The sequence below is a fragment of the Somniosus microcephalus genome, chromosome 21, assembly GCF_052327205.1.
Source record: "Somniosus microcephalus isolate GS21.2 chromosome 21, FLI_Smic_1.0, whole genome shotgun sequence".
In the NCBI taxonomy this organism is placed as follows: domain Eukaryota; kingdom Metazoa; phylum Chordata; class Chondrichthyes; order Squaliformes; family Somniosidae; genus Somniosus; species Somniosus microcephalus.
Window position 1 is genome coordinate 29,772,051 of NC_141007.1, and position 18,341 is coordinate 29,790,391.

At 46.6% G+C, this 18,341-nt stretch overlaps 1 protein-coding gene and 1 long non-coding RNA gene across 4 annotated transcripts in view; one reads left to right on the plus strand and one right to left on the minus strand.

The window, feature by feature from the left end:
* Window positions 1-18,341, plus strand: part of LOC147102673 (RNA-directed DNA polymerase from mobile element jockey) — a 132,823-nt gene that overhangs the window by 33,659 nt on the left and 80,823 nt on the right. The window lies entirely within an intron of this gene.
* On the minus strand, window positions 3,689-7,830 carry LOC147102674 (uncharacterized). The gene is made up of 2 exons (XR_015073047.1): window positions 6,577-7,830; window positions 3,689-4,079 (listed from the first exon to the last, which is right to left on the minus strand). It is a non-coding gene; the product is annotated as an uncharacterized LOC147102674 (long non-coding RNA).

The following is an 18,341-nucleotide window of genomic DNA, read 5'->3' on the forward strand; positions in this document are numbered from 1 at the left end:
TACTGCCGTCCACTCAATGGGTTCTTCTGCTGCCCTACCCCCCCTTTGTTAATTCATACAAGGGTGCTGCCATGCGCAAGAAGCCCTCTATAAAGTTCCTGCTGAAGTTAAAGAGACCGAGTACCTGCCGTACTCCTCTCACATCTACGGGTCTGGGCATTCGACTGATTGCCTCTTTCCTTTCCTCTGGCATAGCCCTCTTTCCCATACTGACACTATACCCCAGGTACATGACTTCTGATTTCCCTATCTGAGCTTTGGCTGGGTTTGCCTTAAAACCCGCATCCCGTAGGGCTGAAAAGACCTTTGTTAGGGCCCCCTTATGTCCCTCGTGTGTGTCTGATGCAATTAGGAGGTCATCTACATATTGTAAGAGGGTACTATTTTCATCCTCTAAATCTAAGTTTTCCAAAGCTTTGGCCATGTGGCGGTGAAAGATGGCAGGGCTATTATGGAATCCCTGTGGAACCCGTGTCCACGTATACTGTTTGTTGTCTACGGTGAAAGCAAACTTTCCTAGTGATTCCTCATGCAGAGGAATAGACCAGAATCTGTTTGCGATGTCTAACACGGTGAATATTTTATGTTCGGGCTTTAAGCCATTAAAGATAGTAGCTGGGCTTGCTACAATTGGATATTCTTTGGGAGTTACTTTATTCAGGGCTGTATAATCGATTGTGAGTCGGTATGACGTGTCAGGTTTCTTTACGGGCCACACTGGAGAGTTGGTGTCGGATACTGTTTCTCGCAAGATTCCCTGGTTAACTAATTCCAATACAATACCCCGCACGGCTATCTGTGCCTCCGCTTTGAGTGGGTACTGTTTATGGGGTTGGTGAGATGGCCCGGGGACTCTAACGGGATTCATTTTAACCAGCCTGCAGTCCTGTTTATGTTTAGCCCATATTTCGGGGAATTGATGGCACAATTCCTCCCATCTTCCCTTTTCATCCCACTTGGGGTCTATCACTCTGATAGTGCTGATGGCACACGCCGTCTTGGGTCCCCTGGATTTATTCCTCTCTTCCTTGTGGTTATCGGGCCATAGCAGCTTGCCCCGCTTGGGGTCGATTAAAACTCCCACTTCCCTTAATATGTCTATTCCCATAATGGTTCCCTCAGTATTTTCACAGATCCAAAAACTTGTAGGTATAGCGATCTTTCCTAAATCTAATAATACTGTCTCACTTTTCCATGCTTTAATTTTAACTCCGCCTATGCCGGAGATAAACATGTTCATCTTAGTTCGTGGCAAAGGTAAATTCATCACAGATATCGTGGCCCCTGTGTCTATCAGCATTTCGCACTGTCAGCCCCCTACCAGCGCACCAATAAACATTCTAGGGTCTCCCTTTGCCGGGTCTCCGAGGGCCGCTACCCTTCAGGCGCTGCCCTTTTTCATTTGTTTGACCAGTTTCTCCACTTTCCTCGCCAGTTCCTCTATGTCCTCTCCCTCTGAGGTATCTGAAGAGTCATCTCTTTTATACCTCCTACTCTTTCTTCTTTTTTCCTCTCGCTCCTTCTCGTCTTCCCACTCTTGTATTCCCTTCTTGATCAATTTTGCCACAGTTTCCTCACTAGCCTCTGTCCCTCCAGTGTTAGAACCCGGCTTTCCTCCTTGTCTAGGTTCCTGACCTTCCCTTCCTCCTCCTTTCCTCCAACACTGTTGTTGCTTGTGCCCTGGTTTCCCACAATTACGGCAGGATCCCTGTTGCTGTGATATCTGATTACCTCCCTCGCTTTGTTGCTTAGGGCAATCCCTTCTCACGTGATCCTCCTGCCCGCACCCGAAACACGCCGCTACACGTACTGCACCTTCATCATCGCTATCTGTCTTTAGGGCAGCTATTTTCAGTTTGGCCTGTTCTTGGGTCTGATTATCTACTTCACACGCCCACTGTATTAAGTCATCCCAAGTATTGTGGACTACTAGCCCCATCTTTATTGCATTCTGGTGCATCGAACTTAGTCCTTGTTTAAATGTCTGCAGAAAGCAAGCGTTGTCTTTATTTAAGGGGCCCAGAATTCCACAGTTCCCCTCAAAAGCTGCCCACTTTCGTTTCCCATAATCGATGGCGCGTTCTCCCTTTTTTTGTGTGATTCCACTTATAGCTGCCCAATTTACGGGGGCTTGTCCCATTGCAGCATCCACCCCCGCCTTGAATTGGTCAAATTCAATAGTTAATTGTTGGATTGTTTGTCCCGTGGCGGTGGCCCACAGACCATTACCGTGATTTCCCACTACTAATCTCCACTGCTCTTCAGGACACTTAGCTCGTACCAATTGATCGAGATCTATATTATGCAGGGAATGATTTATGCGTATCCCGCCGCAGTTTGTGCCAAAACGTCTGATTGTTCTGGTGGTGTCTTAAAGTCGGTAATTCATTGAGGAGCGTTACCCGATCTTGCAAGCTCAATGGTGTATAGGCCAGCGTTGTTGCAGCTGGCCTGCCTGGGATTGCTGGGTTCCCACCTACCGCCTGGACTGCCGGGACTGGTGGGGTATACTGTAAGGCTATCGGTGCCGTTGGAACCGATTCCTGGGCTGCCGACCCGTGTCCTATATACGGGGGAGGGCATTTGGTCACCCCCCGCTCCGTTGGTTCTGGGCATAGCCTTTCCCGAGAGTCATCCGGGGTAGGGGCTATTGCGGCTACTGGATACTGTTTATGCTCCTCTCTCTGGAACAGGCATTCCCAGTTATAACATGCTGCTACAATAATGTGTGCCTTTTCTAATTTGTCCTTTGTCTGTTTCTTCCACCATTCTCTCTGTACCTCTGGTCTATCGTCCGGGTCCCACCCTGCCTTCTTCATTTTCTCTGAGCTTTTTACTTTTGGCAAAGACAGTTCCCGGGTCTCCCCAAATTTCCCCCAAGGATACTTCTTCCACCCTCTTAGTTATAACTAACTGCTACGTTTAGTGCTTAATTCACGATGTTGGTGAATTAGGGTTATTCACTACGTTGCTCGCGCCTATAGCGTTACTCTAATTGGTTGCTCACTTCCTGTCAATCACTCCGTTTCGTTAAACACACACACCAACCCTTTAGTCCCGAGCCATCACGTGGGACTACTGTCCTCTTAATTCAGGCTCAGGCTAGGCATTGGGACAGACCTCACCCTTGTCCATTTTAACCTCTTTGTGACTGTAGGGTTTTATTTCATTCACTCACTACGGTGCACCCATTCATTCGTTTGTTGAGGTTTCGCCGTCTCTCGGCTAAAAGGATTTCCTGCCTCCCGGGGTAATAAGGGTCTTTCCGTCCCTCTCGGTTTGCCGCCACTCGGCTTAGGGAACGCCCTGCCCCTATCTGAGGTTTCGCCGCCTCGCGGCTTTAGGGAACGCCCTGCCCCTATCTGTGGTTTCACCACCTCACGGCTTTAGGGAACGCCCTGCCCCTATCTGCAGTTTACTTTTTAACCATCTTCAATTAAAGGTGTCTTTCTTTTTATAGTTCTTTTATACGTCGATTCTGACTTAACGTCTCGCCAGCGATTAACCTCTAATTTTACAGGTGGTAATTAAAACATACTCACCCATCTTAGGTTATTGTTGTCCGAGAGTCTTGTTCAGATCACGTATCCCATCCTCGTCGCCAATTGATGTAAGCCCCCAAAGTGCGGACCAAGTGATATACAAGGTCGACGTCACTGGCTTGTTGAAAGAAAGACAGACCCAATAATTGAAGTCAAAATGGTTTAATCAGGCCTGGGGAGAAATTTCTTGTGTCCCTACACAAGGCTCAAGCTCCAACGAACCTCTCAAAGTCCACACAGTTATACAAAAATTAAGGCCCTGCCCTCGGGGCGGGGATAAGCTTATTCGCATATACAGAGTTATAGCTAAATTGTAATTATAAAACCGTGACAGTTATCTTCTTGCCGCCCCCAATTCCCACATTTCATTATCAGTTGGTCTCGCCACCTCTTGTGACCATGGGCCTCATCTTAATTACTTTACAACCATCCATTTGCCCGTAGTCAGATGGTTCTGCTTGTTAGGTGTTTTCTTAAGATATCAGTCCTTGTTAAAGTGGGCAAACCGCAGACTTTCTGTCTCGCTTCGGGTCATTTCTGCAAAGCAAAGTACACTTTAGTTAGCCCCACTATATTTTGAAGAATGGAACCCTGTTGTGAATTACAACAAACAGACTCTTAAGTGCATAGGTGTCGGCCTGCTTGACCGAACACACACATCTCTCTCAATCTCTCCAGGAGTTGTTCTTGCAGTTTAATCTCTCAGCATTTGAAGTCCCTTAATCATGTTTAAAACTCAGCTGGGTTCATGCAATGTACAGACCTCTATTGTTCAACTCAGAGTATGAATTAACCCATTCCCTCCACATTGTATATTGGTGTTGCAATTGAATTCTGGTTGTCTTGCCCTGTTATAGCCAATTTTTAATATCTTACTTCAAGATCCTCTGCTATCTCCTCCCTGATTTCTTCTCAAAGCCCTGGGTGCTTGCCATCAGGGCCCCATGATGTATCCACCTTGAGTACAGCTAATTTTTTTGGAACCGATTTATTTTCTACAGTTAACAATTGTTCCATAGCCTCCTCTAGCAAACTTACTTTATTACGTCCACCATTATTTGTAAAATCTGATGGATAATATTTATTTCATATATCTCCCAGACCCCATTTTCCACAATTAGACTAATTACCTTCATCCTTAAGTGATCCTACCCGCTCTTTAATTATTCTTTTACTTTTTGTATGCTTATACATACCCTTCCAACTTCATCTTATAGTATAAGAATCTATTAGTTCTGAATTTATTATATGCTTCTCTTTTAAGTGTCAGTTTAGTTTTAAGCTCTTTAGTTATCTACAGAATGCTATTATTTGATGTTACCCTTTTCCACCTTATAGTAATATATTTTGTACTCTACCCATCTCATATCTGAAGATTTCTAACTGCTAATCCTTGGGCCTATTTACTAACTTTTCCACCCAGTTAATTTGCTGCACATCTCTTCTTATCTTACTGAACTTTGCATTTTTTGCAATCTATCATCTTTATCTTTTGATTCTTCTTTATCCTTTTCTATTTTTGCATTGGAATTAATTATGTTGTGCTCACAATTTCCTGATTGTTTTCCCACTCTCACATCAGTTATTTGCCCCACTTCATTTCCCAGGACAAAATCTTTCCTTGTTGAACTTGAAACATACTGATCTAAGAAGCAGTCCTGAATGCATTCTAAAAACTGTACCCCAGTTTGACCACGTTACCTTTATTGCAGTCTACCTTGAGATAGATGAAATCATTCAATAGCCTTCCCCTTTACTTCATTCAAATCTCTGTAAACTCTCCCTTTTATCTCACCTCCATTGTTTGATGGCCTGTAATGCACACCAATAGACGCCCTGATGCACAGCAAGAAAAATGTGTTCTTGTTTATTTTACTTGATAAGTATTCTTTAAACTGTTTCATCTTGCATGGTGATGAATTGTGGTTATAGTGGGCATTTATTTTAAATAAAGTTAGCCACTACATTGCTATGGAAATGCATTATATTAGATTTCACCATTAAGTTGATATGTAAAAGGTCTTGTTTTTATCTATTCTACAGTCATCTCCAAATGCAGCCTTCATTCCATTGACACTAATTTACTCCTTGCTCCCCATTCTCTCCACTCCACCATTGGTAGCCACTCTTCCAGTCACTATGCCCCTGCATTTTGGAGCCTTTTCCCTAAATCACTCCACTTTGCCACCTTCATTCAAAAGCCCCCTCAAAACCCTTGACTTTGACCATACCTTCAGACATCTCGAGCTATTCCACTCTCCTTTTTCCCCCCGCTTGGCACCCACTGTTTTCCCTCCACCCTACAAAGTGCACTAAGATATCTGTGAGTAGTGCTTACTGTTGTTGGTTAAATCATAAACCACGATGGCTTCAAGGATAAAATGTACCGCACAAATTATCTTATCTTCTTTGAGGAAGTGAAAAAGTTACCCAACAGCAGATATACAGTAAATATATCTTCATTTTTAAGAAGCATTTGACAAGATACCACAACAGATCTTTTAACTGAGTTAAAGGCTCATGGAATAAAGTGGAAAGTAATGAATAGGATTTGTAATTAACCAGACAACATTAGTGCAAATTATGGTGATAAAGGGTAATGGCTCACCCTGTGAATAGTAATCAGTTATGTTTCACAGGACCTTTTCTGCTCCATGCTTTCAGAAAGTGCTCTTGTAGCCATGACATGAAATAAAGATATTAGGGTACAAGAATTCATTCAGGAGAAGCTGACATAGAGAAATCTAGTTGGCTGAAAGACCGGAAAATTAACACAGAAATTAAATTGGAGACACTCCAAGCAATCTGTAAAATAACTCAAGTTGTTGATCAGTAGTAGGGCTAACGACAGCTGTTCGAATTTGAGTTGGGATTGGGTGGGCAACTTCGGACAGGCTGAAGGATTTGCAGTGAGATGGTGATGAGATAAACACAGTTTGTTAGATACTGTGCAAAATCAGCAAACAGTGCAAAACAGTGTTAGATCCTGCACTAAATATGCTCCCCAGTACGCTGTTCACCATTGTACACTAACCATTAGATGCTTCTGATCCCAAATCTCCCATGACGATGACAGCTTCTCCATATAGTTGTGTACGGTCTGTATGGAAAATCCATCTGTTGGGAATCTTTGAGCTCAGAATTTGACACCTCTGGGTTTAAAATAAAGCATCTGACTCAACTCATCCCAGTAACACTTCCAGTTACTGACATTAAGGCTTCTCGATCAACTTTAAGTTATTTTTTCTGAATTGGAAATGTTTTAAAGTTACTGTTTCTTGGAAATGATGTTGATGAAGGAATGTGTAAATTTGAGGAACCCAAAAATCTACAAAAAGAAAAAAGAAAAATTCAATTAAATTCTAGAAGCAAACAAAAAAAACTGAATAAAGTATAAGACTAGAATTATTTACCCGCCTGCCTCATCTCCCTTGAAAACTATTTTTTTTAAATACTAATTAAATGTAATATTCCAACATCATAAAAATCAATACCCAAGCCTGTCATCATTAGTCGCACAGAAAGTTAATTAATTTGGAGTTGCACAATGTTGTACTTTTGTTACATTTCTAATCACAATAAAATGTTGTTAAATAATGCTAATAGAACAGAGATTGAGAGTGCACTGTTACAATTGCCTAAATCTGATGCCATATAATTTGAGAATGGTATTTCCTTTAGAGTAGTATGAGCCATAATTCTGCATATTCTCTACTATGGACCAATGGACCTCTTTACATGGATACTTGGGTGTCGCCCCTTTTGGGGCACTAACATTCCCCGGGGGGGGGGTAATTTTAGTGCTCCGAAAAAATTAGCGCCTCCCTGCCGGAAATTCAGTTGTAGCACCCCAAGCAGGAGGTGGAGTGCTACTGGAAGCATTCCCCCTCCTTCTTGGGACGCTACAACTGAATATCATGATGCTACATGCAACAGCGCCACATGAGTCAGCATGTAGCGCCGCGTCATTGCAGGCCTCCTACCCTGATTAAAGGGGCGGGGCCTAGTGCTGCATGCACTGTTTGCTGATTTTGCACAGTATCTCATCACCATCTCACTGCAAAACCGGGGAGCGAGGTGCCATGAAAAGAACCCAGCACTCGAGAGGAGTGTCAGGCTGAGCGATCGCAGCCGGCACCCCGCGGTAAAAAAGGGGAAGGGGGCAGGTACTGGCAGTGGGCCCAACAAGAATGGCTGCCCGACACCTGCCCCTTTTACTAGCGCCGCTGCCGCTGCTAAAACGTCTGGTGATAGGTCAGGGGCCACAGCTGAAGTTTGCGGCCGGGGTGCGAGGGGGGCGCTGTGTATGGCGATGACATCATCACTGGAGACGCAGTGCCACAGGGTTTAATCTCCTCCAAGTATTTGAGGTAGCACATAAATCAGTTTTGCATTATTGTGCAGTGAATTTGTAAGTTTGGATTTTAAAAATGTGCCGTTCATTTTGTCTATATTTACAAGGGGGGTGATTTTGCCAATGTGGGCGCGTTGGAGGCGGGACTCCTACTTGTCGGGTCATTGTCCCACCTCCATCAACTTGTGGCCAACCCATGCTATTTTCCCTTGATTGATCTTGTTAAGCCCGCCCAGCGGGCTTAGCAGGCCAATTAAGGGGAAGCCGGTTACAGAGAACGTCAGCGTATGACGTTGTCATCGTTTGACAGTTCTGTGAAGCTGTCAAACACTGATATTCTCTGTAGTTTGATGAGTTCTTCTATTCAAGACTCATCAAACCTCTTTCTTTAGCAGAAATTAGATGGTTGTTGCATCGGAGAATGCAGCAGCCACCTGTCATCTCTGCCGGTGAGATGCGAGACTCTCCGCATCCCCAATTCTTGAAGCCTACAGGAAGAAACAAAGGTAAGTAAACATTTTCTATCACTTTCCACTCACCTCACATACTTACCTCTCCACACTTGCACCATCACTTACCTTCACAGTGCACTTTTGCACCCCTCCGATCCCCGCAGACCCACTGCTCGCCTCGGTGACCCTGGCAGGGTTTCCCGATGTCGGGAAGCCCGCGCCTCTCCTGGAAAAATGAGGATAATCCTCTTAACTGCCTGTTAACTATCTGTTAACAGGCAGCTAAGTGGCTGTAATCCCCTTCCCGCCTCCAGGAGACGGGACCCAGCGCGGGTTGGGTACCCGCCTCCTGGGAAGATGGCACGGAGGCAGGTTGGAGGCGGGATGGACTCCCGCCCCCGGATTCTGATATTTTCCCGGCAGCCCCGCCTCCATACCCGCCTCCCCAGCAAGATCACGACCAAGGTGTTCCTTGGAATAAGCAGATAAAGCACTTCTTAATACACATACTGCTTACTGAGTTAATGCCTTTGCTAAAATAGTGGACAAAGGAATGTGATGCAAACATGTTCAGCATTCAATCAACTTCAAGGCTTAAGGGACGTGTTACAAATTCAGATCTGCTGTAGATACTTTCTCAAGTTCAGCATCATCAGTCACTCCTGTAAGCAAATCCCATGTCCCTTACATTCCAGAATTAACTTGCACTGTCCAATATCTTATACTAATACTGCAGCTAACCCAGAGAATGTAGCAATGCTTCCCCATTGACACACAAGTTTGATATCATTGGGTAGAAATTGATCCACACTGTGCCCGTTTTCCGGGTGGAAAGTGGAGACAAAAAGGACCAATTTTTGGGCACAGCGACCTGTGCCCGATCTGTGCCTGCGTTACGGGTGCTGCCGTATTGGTAAAGGCGGCTTTGCAGGTGCGTCGGTCGGCCTACCTAAAGCGAGCGTTAGGCCCCCTTACATATGTAAATGAGGGGCTCAGCGCCTGTTTTAGGCACCTTGGCAGAAATTGTTTCCAATTGAACTGGGCCTGCTCCATTTCAGGATCTTAAGCGTTCATAGCAGCCTAAGCAGCGTCCTCCACCAAAAAAAGCACGTTTTTAAAAAGATATAAAAATAAGAGTTCCTGAGGAGCAAGAGTGTTCCTCCGACTCCCCAGTCCTCGCGATTGCAACCCCCCTCCCACCCTCCGTTACTGCTCCAAACCCCCTTCCTGGGACTTCTCTTCAGGCAGCTGTCGGTGAGGCAAGCGGCCCGCTATTCTTCTCAGTGAAATGTGTGAGCTGGCTGTGGAGCCGCGACAGACACAGGCAGCCTGCACGTAAACATGTTAACGAGGCCCAAGGACCAATGTTGCCGCACCGCATGTTATGGACCCGAAAACGGGGCATCACCAATTTCCACCCCCCCATGTCTTTAGAACATGCTGTCATGTGTTCTTCGTTCAGTTGGCAGACTGTTCACACTTTGGTGAAATGAGGCCAGAATGAATCATAAAGAAGTTTAACTTCTCAGACAGCAAGTTATGACCAGACTCCCTTAATTCAATCAGTCTTCACATAATAATGCAAAATAATGAACATGATCTACTTCTCCACATAGTGTGTCATCTTGCTTGACTTAAACAAAATATTGGCCCCGAACTTCCAAGGATGGGGGTGGGGGGGGGGGGTGGAGGCGAGGCCACTCTGCCAGCACAAGTGCAATAGAGTAGAACCTCTATCCACTCTAACCCTAAGCCAGAGACCTTGTTTCAAATCCTACTGAGGGAACCATGGCTGGGCCAGACATATTGCACCTGCAAGGGTGCATCAGTACCAACTATCCCAAATCACCAACTGGAACGTTGGAGCAGTGCCATGCAAACCCAGTGGCAGAGATGAGCCCCACTGAGGCCCCAAAGAACATTTTCCTCTTCAGATCATCTGCTCCCAATGGCGAAAGTGGGCCTCTTTGGGAAGATAATCAAACCTTTCCAGAATCAATTCCCTTTGCCTAATAAAGGTTGGGTGCTCTAAGTCCCTCATGCCAGCTCTCTGGTGAGGCCTCCAAAGGATGTAAATGGCAAAGTTTCCAGGGTAGCCCAGGAACTTCCCCACATATGCCCCCTTGATGTAAGGGAGGGTGGGGCAAAGAACCGCCCCTGGTGCTTCTACTGGAATTTAAAGAGCCAATGCAAATGGAGTGGAATCCCAGCTTAACCAGGTTCTTCCCATAATTCCTGCTCCCCAGGATGGAAATGGGGCTTTCTGGTCTCTTCGTCCCCAGAAATTTTGGGTCCAATCACTTCTAACGATTATTATGCATCCTAGCCTTCTGAGTTTGGGCGAAAGGGTGCCCTAGCAGTCTTTTGTTAAAAATTGACAGTCAGTGTGTGTTTCTGTCCCTGTTTTATCCACCGTGTTCATAATCAGGCAGGAGGGCGCCAAGGCAGAGGCCCGACCAGTTCGGGGGAGAGCAGCAGCGGAGGAGGAGCCCGGCTTAAAAACCGGCGCCAAGGCAGAGGCCCGACCAGTTCGGGGGAGAGCAGCAGCGGAGGAGGAGCCCGGCTTAAAAACTGGCGCCAAGGCAGAGGCCCGACCAGTTCGGGGGAGAGCAGCAGCGGAGGAGGAGCCCGGCTTAAAAACCGGCGCCAAGGCAGAGGCCCGACCAGTTCGGGGGAGAGCAGCAGCGGAGGAGGAGCCCGGCTTAAAAACTGGCGCCAAGGCAGAGGCCCGACCAGTTCGGGGGAGAGCAGCAGCGGAGGAGGAGCCCGGCTTAAAAACCGGCGCCAAGGCAGAGGCCCGACCAGTTCGGGGGAGAGCAGCAGCGGAGGAGGAGCCCGGCTTAAAAACCGGCGCCAAGGCAGAGGCATACCAAATCAACAGCAGAGGAGAGAGGTAAAAAGTAATCAGTGTGTGACGTCACTAGGGAGCAGGTAAGTGATTGGTTGGTGAGTATTTCTCTCTTTTCAATACAAGCTTGACTTCTGTGGTGTTAAATTTCTAGGGTCTCTGGTGTAGTGGGGACAGTTGGTAAATAAAGCACCCTAGAGTATACCTGTAACTGGGGTATTGAATAAATTTTTAAATTAATTAAAGGAGTAAGTCATGGCAGGAGAGCTCAGACCCGTGTTCTGCTCCTCTTGCTCCATGTGGGAAATCAGGGACGCTGCCAGTGTCCCTGGCGACCATGTGTGCGGGAAATGCATCCAGCTGCAGCTACTTGCAGACCGCATTGCGGCGCTCGAGCTGCGGGTGGATGAATTTTGGAGCATGCGCGATGCTGAGAGGCTCGTGGATAGCACGTTTAGCGAGTTGTTCATGCCTCAGGGTAGGGCAGCACGGGGGTGACCATCAGGCGGAGCAACAAAGGCAGGCAGGTAGGGCAGGGAACCCCTGCGGGCATCCCCCTTTCAAACAAGTATACCGCTTTGGATACTGTTGAGGGGGATGACTCACCAGGGGAAGGCAGCAGCAGCCAACTTCCTGGCACTGGGGGTGCTCCTGCTGCCCAGGAAGGGGGGAAAAAGAGTGGGAGAGCAATAGTGGTAGGGGATTCTATAGTAAGGGGAACAGACAGGCGTTTCTGTGGCCGTAGACGTGAATCCAGGATGGTTTGTTGCCTCCCTGGTGCCAGGGTCAAGGATGTCACTGAGCGGCTGCAGGGCATTCTGGAGGGGGAGGGTGAACAGCCAGTGGTCGTGGTCCACATTGGTACCAACGACATAGGTAAAAAGAGGGATGAGGTCCTGCATCAAGAATTTAGGGAGCTAGGTAACAGATTAAAGAGCAGGACCTCAAAGGTTGTAATCTCTGGATTACTCCCAGTGCCACGTTCTAGTAAGTATAGGAATGGGAGGATAGAGCAGATGAATGCGTGGCTAAAGAGTTGGTGTAGGGGGGAGGGTTTTACTTTCCTGGATCACTGGGCCTGCTCCTGGGAAAGGTGGGACTTGTACAAGTCGGACGGGTTGCACCTGAACCAGAGCGGGACAAATATCCTTGCGGGGAGGTTTGCTAGCACTGTTGGGGGGGGTTTAAACTAACTTGGCAGGGGGATGGGATACAGAGGGGAGCTGAAATAGGGGGGGGATGTGCTGCCAATTATAGAGAAAAAAACAAGTCAGCTTGGTAGACAGGGCAAATATATAAGGGCAAGGCTGGATGGCATCTATTTTAATGGAAGGAGTCTTGCAAATAAGGTGGATGAACTGAAGGTGTTGATAAACACATGGGAGTATGATATTGTTGTTATCACGGAGACATGGTTGAGGGAAGGGCGAGAGTGGCAGCTCAATATTCCGGGGCACAGAATCTTCAGGCGAGACAGAGGGGGAGGTATAAGAGGAGGGGGTGTCGCAATATTAATTAAGGAGTCAATTACTGCAGTAAGGAGGGATGATCTATTAGCAGGGTCCTCTAATGAGGCCATAGGGGTGGAGCTTAAAAACAAAAAGGGGGCAAGCACTTTGCTGGGAGTGTACTATAGGCCTCCAAACAGTCAGGGGGAGATAGAGGAACAGATATGTAGGCAAATCTCAGAGAAATGTGCAAATAATAGGGTGATAATAATGGGGGATTTCAACTTCCCCAATATTAACTGGGATAGTCAGAGTGTGAAAGGCTCAGAGGGTGTAGAATTCTTAAAGTGCATCCAGGAGAGCTTTTTGAGCCAGCATGTAGAAAGTCCTACAAGAGAGGGGGCGGTACTGGATCTAATTCTAGGGAATGTGGCCGGCCAAGTGGAAAAAGTGCTAGTAGGTGAGCACTTTGGTGATAGTGACCATAATATGGTAAGATTTAAGGTGGTCATGGAAAAGGACAGGGATGGGCCGGAAATAAAGGTTCTAAATTGGGGGAAGGCCGATTTTAATAGGATAAGGCAGGATCTGGCCAAAATGGACTGGGATCAGCTACTTGTAGGAAAATCCGCATCGGAGCAATGGGAGGCTTTCAGAAGGGAGATTGAGATCATACAATGGCAACATGTTCCCGTAAAGGTCAAGGGTGGTTCCAAAAACCACAGGGAACCTTGGATGTCAGGGGATATACGAGAATGGATTAGGAAAAAAAGGAGGGCTTTTGGTAGATACAAAAGGCTAAAGATGGAGGAAGCCCTAGAGGAGTACAAAAAGTGCAGGGGGATACTTAAAAAAGAAATTAGGAGATCAAGGAGGGGCCATGAAATAACACTGGCGAGCAAAATAAGGGAAAATCCGAAGATGTTTTATAAGTATATTAAGGGTAAGAGGATAACTAGGGAAAAAATAGGGCCCATTAGGGACAAAAGTGGCAATCTGTGTGTGGAGCCGGAAGATGTAGGAGGGGTTCTAAATGAATTTTTTGCATCTGTTTTCACTATGGAGAAGGACGATGTAGACATAGAAATAGGGCGGGGGGACTGTGATATGCTCGAACATATTAACATCGAGAGGGAGGAGGTATTGGCGGTTTTAGCTGGCCTAAAAATGGGTAAATCCCCAGGCCCGGATGAAATGTATCCCAGGCTGCTGTGTGAGGCAAAGGAGGAGATTGCGGGGGCTCTAACACATATATTCAGGACCTCTCTGGCCACAGGGGATGTGCCAGAGGACTGGAGAACCGCTAATGTAGTACCATTATTCAAGAAGGGTAGTAGGGAAAAACCGGGGAACTACAGGCCAGTGAGCCTAACATCAGTGGTAGGAAAATTATTGGAAAAAATCCTGAGGGACAAAATTTGTCTCCACTCGGAGAGGCAAGGATTAATCAGGGATAGTCAACATGGCTTTGTCAAGGGGAGATCATGTCTGACTAATTTGATTGAATTTTTTGAGGGGGTGACTAGGTGTGTGGATGAGGGTAACGCAGTGGATGTGGTATACATGGATTTCAGTAAGGCCTTCGATAAAGTCCCGCACAGGAGACTGGTCAAGAAGGTAAGAGCCCATGGAATCCAGGGTGCCTTGGCACATTGGATACAAAACTGGCTTAGTGGCAGAAGGCAGAGGGTGATGGTCGAAGGTTGTTTCTGTGACTGGAAGCCTGTGGCCAGTGGGGTACCACAGGGATCGGTGCTGGGTCCCTTGCTGTTTGTGGTCTACATTAATGACTTGGATATGAATGTAAAGGGTATGATCAGTAAGTTCGCGGATGATACAAAAATTGGTAGGGTGGTAAATAGCGAGGAGGGTAGCCTCAGTCTGCAGGACGATATAGATGGGTTGGTCAGATGGGCGGAACAGTGGCAAATGGAATTTAACCCGGAAAAGTGCGAGGTGATGCACTTTGGGGGGACTAACAAGGCAAAGGAATACACAATGAATGGAAAGACCCTAGGCAAGACGGAGGGTCAGAGGGATCTGGGTGTGCAAGTACACAGATCCCTGAAGGCGGCGGAACAGGTGGATAAGGTGGTAAAAAAGGCATATGGGATACTTGCCTTCATTAGCCGAGGCATTGAATATAAGAGCAAGGAGGTTATGATAGAGCTGTATAAAACACTGGTTAGGCCACAGCTGGAATACTGTGTGCAGTTCTGGTCGCCACACTACAGGAAGGATGTGATCGCGTTAGAGAGGGTGCAGAGGAGGTTCACCAGGATGGTACCAGGGCTGGAGCGCTTCGGCTATGAAGAGAGACTGGGCAGATTGGGTTTGTTTTCCTTGGAGCAGAGGAGGCTGAGGGGGGACATGATTGAGGTGTACAAAATTATGAGGGGCATAGATAGGATGGATGCTGAGGAGCTTTTTCCCTTAGTAGAGGGGTCAATAACTAGGGGGCATAGATTCAAGGTAAAGGGCGGGAGGTTTAGAGGGGATTTGAGAAAGAACTTTTTCACCCAGAGGGTGGTTGGAGTCTGGAGCTCACTGCCTGAAAGGGTTGTGGAGGCAGAAACCCTCACAACATTTAAGAAGCATTTGGATGTGCACTTGAAATGCCATAGCATACAAGGCTACGGGCCAAATGCTGGAATATGGGATTAGATTAGGCAGGGCTTGATGGCCGGCGCGGACACGATGGGCCGAAGGGCCTCTATCCGTGCTGTATTACTCTATGACTCTATGACTCTATGAGGGCCTATGCCAGCCAAGCGACTGGGACTAGAGACTTGCCAATGCAATGGGTGTGAGGTGTTCATCGATTACTGAGACAGGGTAACAATTTGCTTCTTTTCAGAAACAACTTCCATGCCTAGCTCATTAGAATTTTAACCACCTTTCATCTCATGATTTAAGCAATTTATTGTTGCATGCAATCTCTGTATCATTAAAATTTAGAACTGCACGTGTAAAATAATAAACAAGCAGTTGATTCCAGTTAGGCCTAAATGTAGTATACTCAACTACCACCCTTCTCTTCTCCCAAACCACCATCTCAATACCCAACTAGAATAGAGAGTGACAGATTTAGACATGGAGTCCATGTATGCAGTCCAAGGCTCAGGCACTGCCTGAATCTTCTATTACATATAAGCATGTGGCAGGAGCTATGAAAAGTCTTGTGCTGGTTGTTTATACAAGGATCACGAAAACATGTTGCGGAACATGTGTGTGTGGTGAGTTCACTGCCAGGGGCAATGTTGGCAACCCCAAAGTACTCGTGACTGCTAAATATGGTTGTGAATAAGAATGCAGCAGAGGGCACAGGGAATTATTTACTCTTTTCTTCCTCCTTAAACAGTTCCAGTATCCCAATTCATATGATATCTGCACTCAAGCTTCCAATTGGCTCTAAACCATGTCGTAGACGAACGATCTCATCTAGATGTGATCAGGTTCCTTGGCTTCCATCAAAATAACAAATTCAATGGCAGCTATTGCTCATTCACTTGCAAAATCGCATATAAGATCGTCCTGATCCTGTCTATAATATGACTGTGTGGATCTTGAGACTTGTGGCAATTCACTGGCTGTTAGAAAATTATTTTGAGCTGATTTTCAACCAATCTGACGCCAATTTATAGGGACTTTCCTCCCACTTCCAAATGGAGAGTGAGATCCAAGAGGTGAGATATGTAAACTGTTTTCAACATTATAAAAATGGGGTTGGGATCGATTAATGTGTATTAGAAATTAAATAAAAGTTGCTAAAATAATCAAAATAAAATAGAGAGAATTGAAGGAATGAAGAAAAAGAATGGGGAAAGGAACAGCTGAGCAGAAATAATTTCATACAGTACGAATGGAAAGAAAAACTGCAAATTTTGGAAATCAGAAATCAAAATAAAAATATATTGGCCTTGAAATTACAGTGTTTGGGACAGCGTACTCTCAGAGTATGCTGTGCATGCGCAAAATCCGGAACTGTGGCCTGTCAATGTATGCATTGACAGGCCATCCATGGGGGCCCCAAAAAAGCAATCGCTGGCACAGAGTTGGGCTATTTGCCCAGCGACTGGCCAATGATTGCGCACGGAAGTCTTACTATTGATGCAAGCACGGAACTGATTTCTTCCTTTCTCGAATCTATTTATTCTCCCCTTGTCCAGTCCCTTCCCACCTACATCCACGATTCTTCCGACGCCCTCCGCCACTTTAATAGTTTCCAGTTTCCTGGCCCCAACCGTCTCCTTTTCACTATGGACGTCCAATCCCTCTACACCTCCATCCACCAGGACGGCCTGAGGGAGCTCCGCTTCTTCCTTGAACAGAGGCCCAACCAGTCCCCATCCACCACCACCCTCCTCCGCCTGGCTGAACTTGTTCTCACATTGAACAACTTCTCCTTTGACTCCACTCACTTCCTCCAAGTTAAAGGTATTGCTATGGGAATCTGCATGGGTCCTAGCTATGTCTGACTTTTCATGGGATATGTGGAACATTCTTTGTTCCAGTCCTACTTGGGTCCCCTCCCTCACCTCTACTTCCGGTACATTGATGACTGTATCGGTGCCGTTTCCTGCTCTCGTCCTCAACTAGAAAATATCATTAATTTTGCTTCAAAATTCCACCCTTCCTTCACCTTCACATGGTCCATCTCCGATTCTTCCCTTCCCTTCCTCAATTTCTCTATCACCATTTCTGGGGATAGGCTATTGAAAAACATCCACTATAAGCCCGCTGATTCCCACAGCTACCTGGACTATAATTCCTCCCACCCTGCTTCCTGTAAGGACTCTATTACATTCTCCCAGTTTCTCCGTCTCCGTTGCATCTGCTCTGATGACGCCACCTTTCATACTAGTGCTTCCATATGTCTTCCTTTTTCCTCAACCGAGGATTCCCCTCTATCACGGTTGACATGGCCCTCGACCGTGTCCATTCCATTTCCTGCAATTCTGCTCTCACCCCTTCCCCTCACTCCCAGAAACACAATAGGGTTCCCTTTGTCCTCACCTTTCACCCCACCAGCCTCCACATTCAACGGATCATCCTCCACCATTTCCGCCACCTCCTGCGTGATTCTCACCACCAAACGCATCTTTCCCTCCCCTTTCAGCATTCTGAATGGACCACTCCCTCCACGACACCCTGGTTCACTCCTCTATCACCCCCAACACCCATTCCCCTTCCCACAGCACCTTCCCGTGCAAGCGCAGGAGATGCAACACCTGCACTTTTACCTCCTCCCTTCCCACTGTCCAGTGCCCCAAACACTCTTTCCAGGTGAAACAGCGATTTACTTGTACTTCTTGCAATTTAGTATACTGTATTCGCTGCTCACGATGTGGTCTCCGCTACACTGGGGAGACCAAACGCAGATTGGGTGACGGCTTTGCGGAACACCTCCATTCAGTCCATAAGGGGGACCCCGAGCTTCCGGTCGCCTGTCACTTTAGTTCTCCGCTCCACTCCCACTCTGACCTCTCTGTTCTCGGCCTCTTACACTGTTCCAATGAAGCTCAACGCAAGCTCGAGGAACAGCACCTCATCTTTCGATAAGGCACTTTACAGCCTTCTGGACTCAACATCGAGTTCAACAATTTCAGACCATAACCTTTGCCCCTATTTTTTCACATGGCAGCTGTTGATGATTCTACTATTCCCATTCACACCTCTTCTAGACTCAAACTTTGT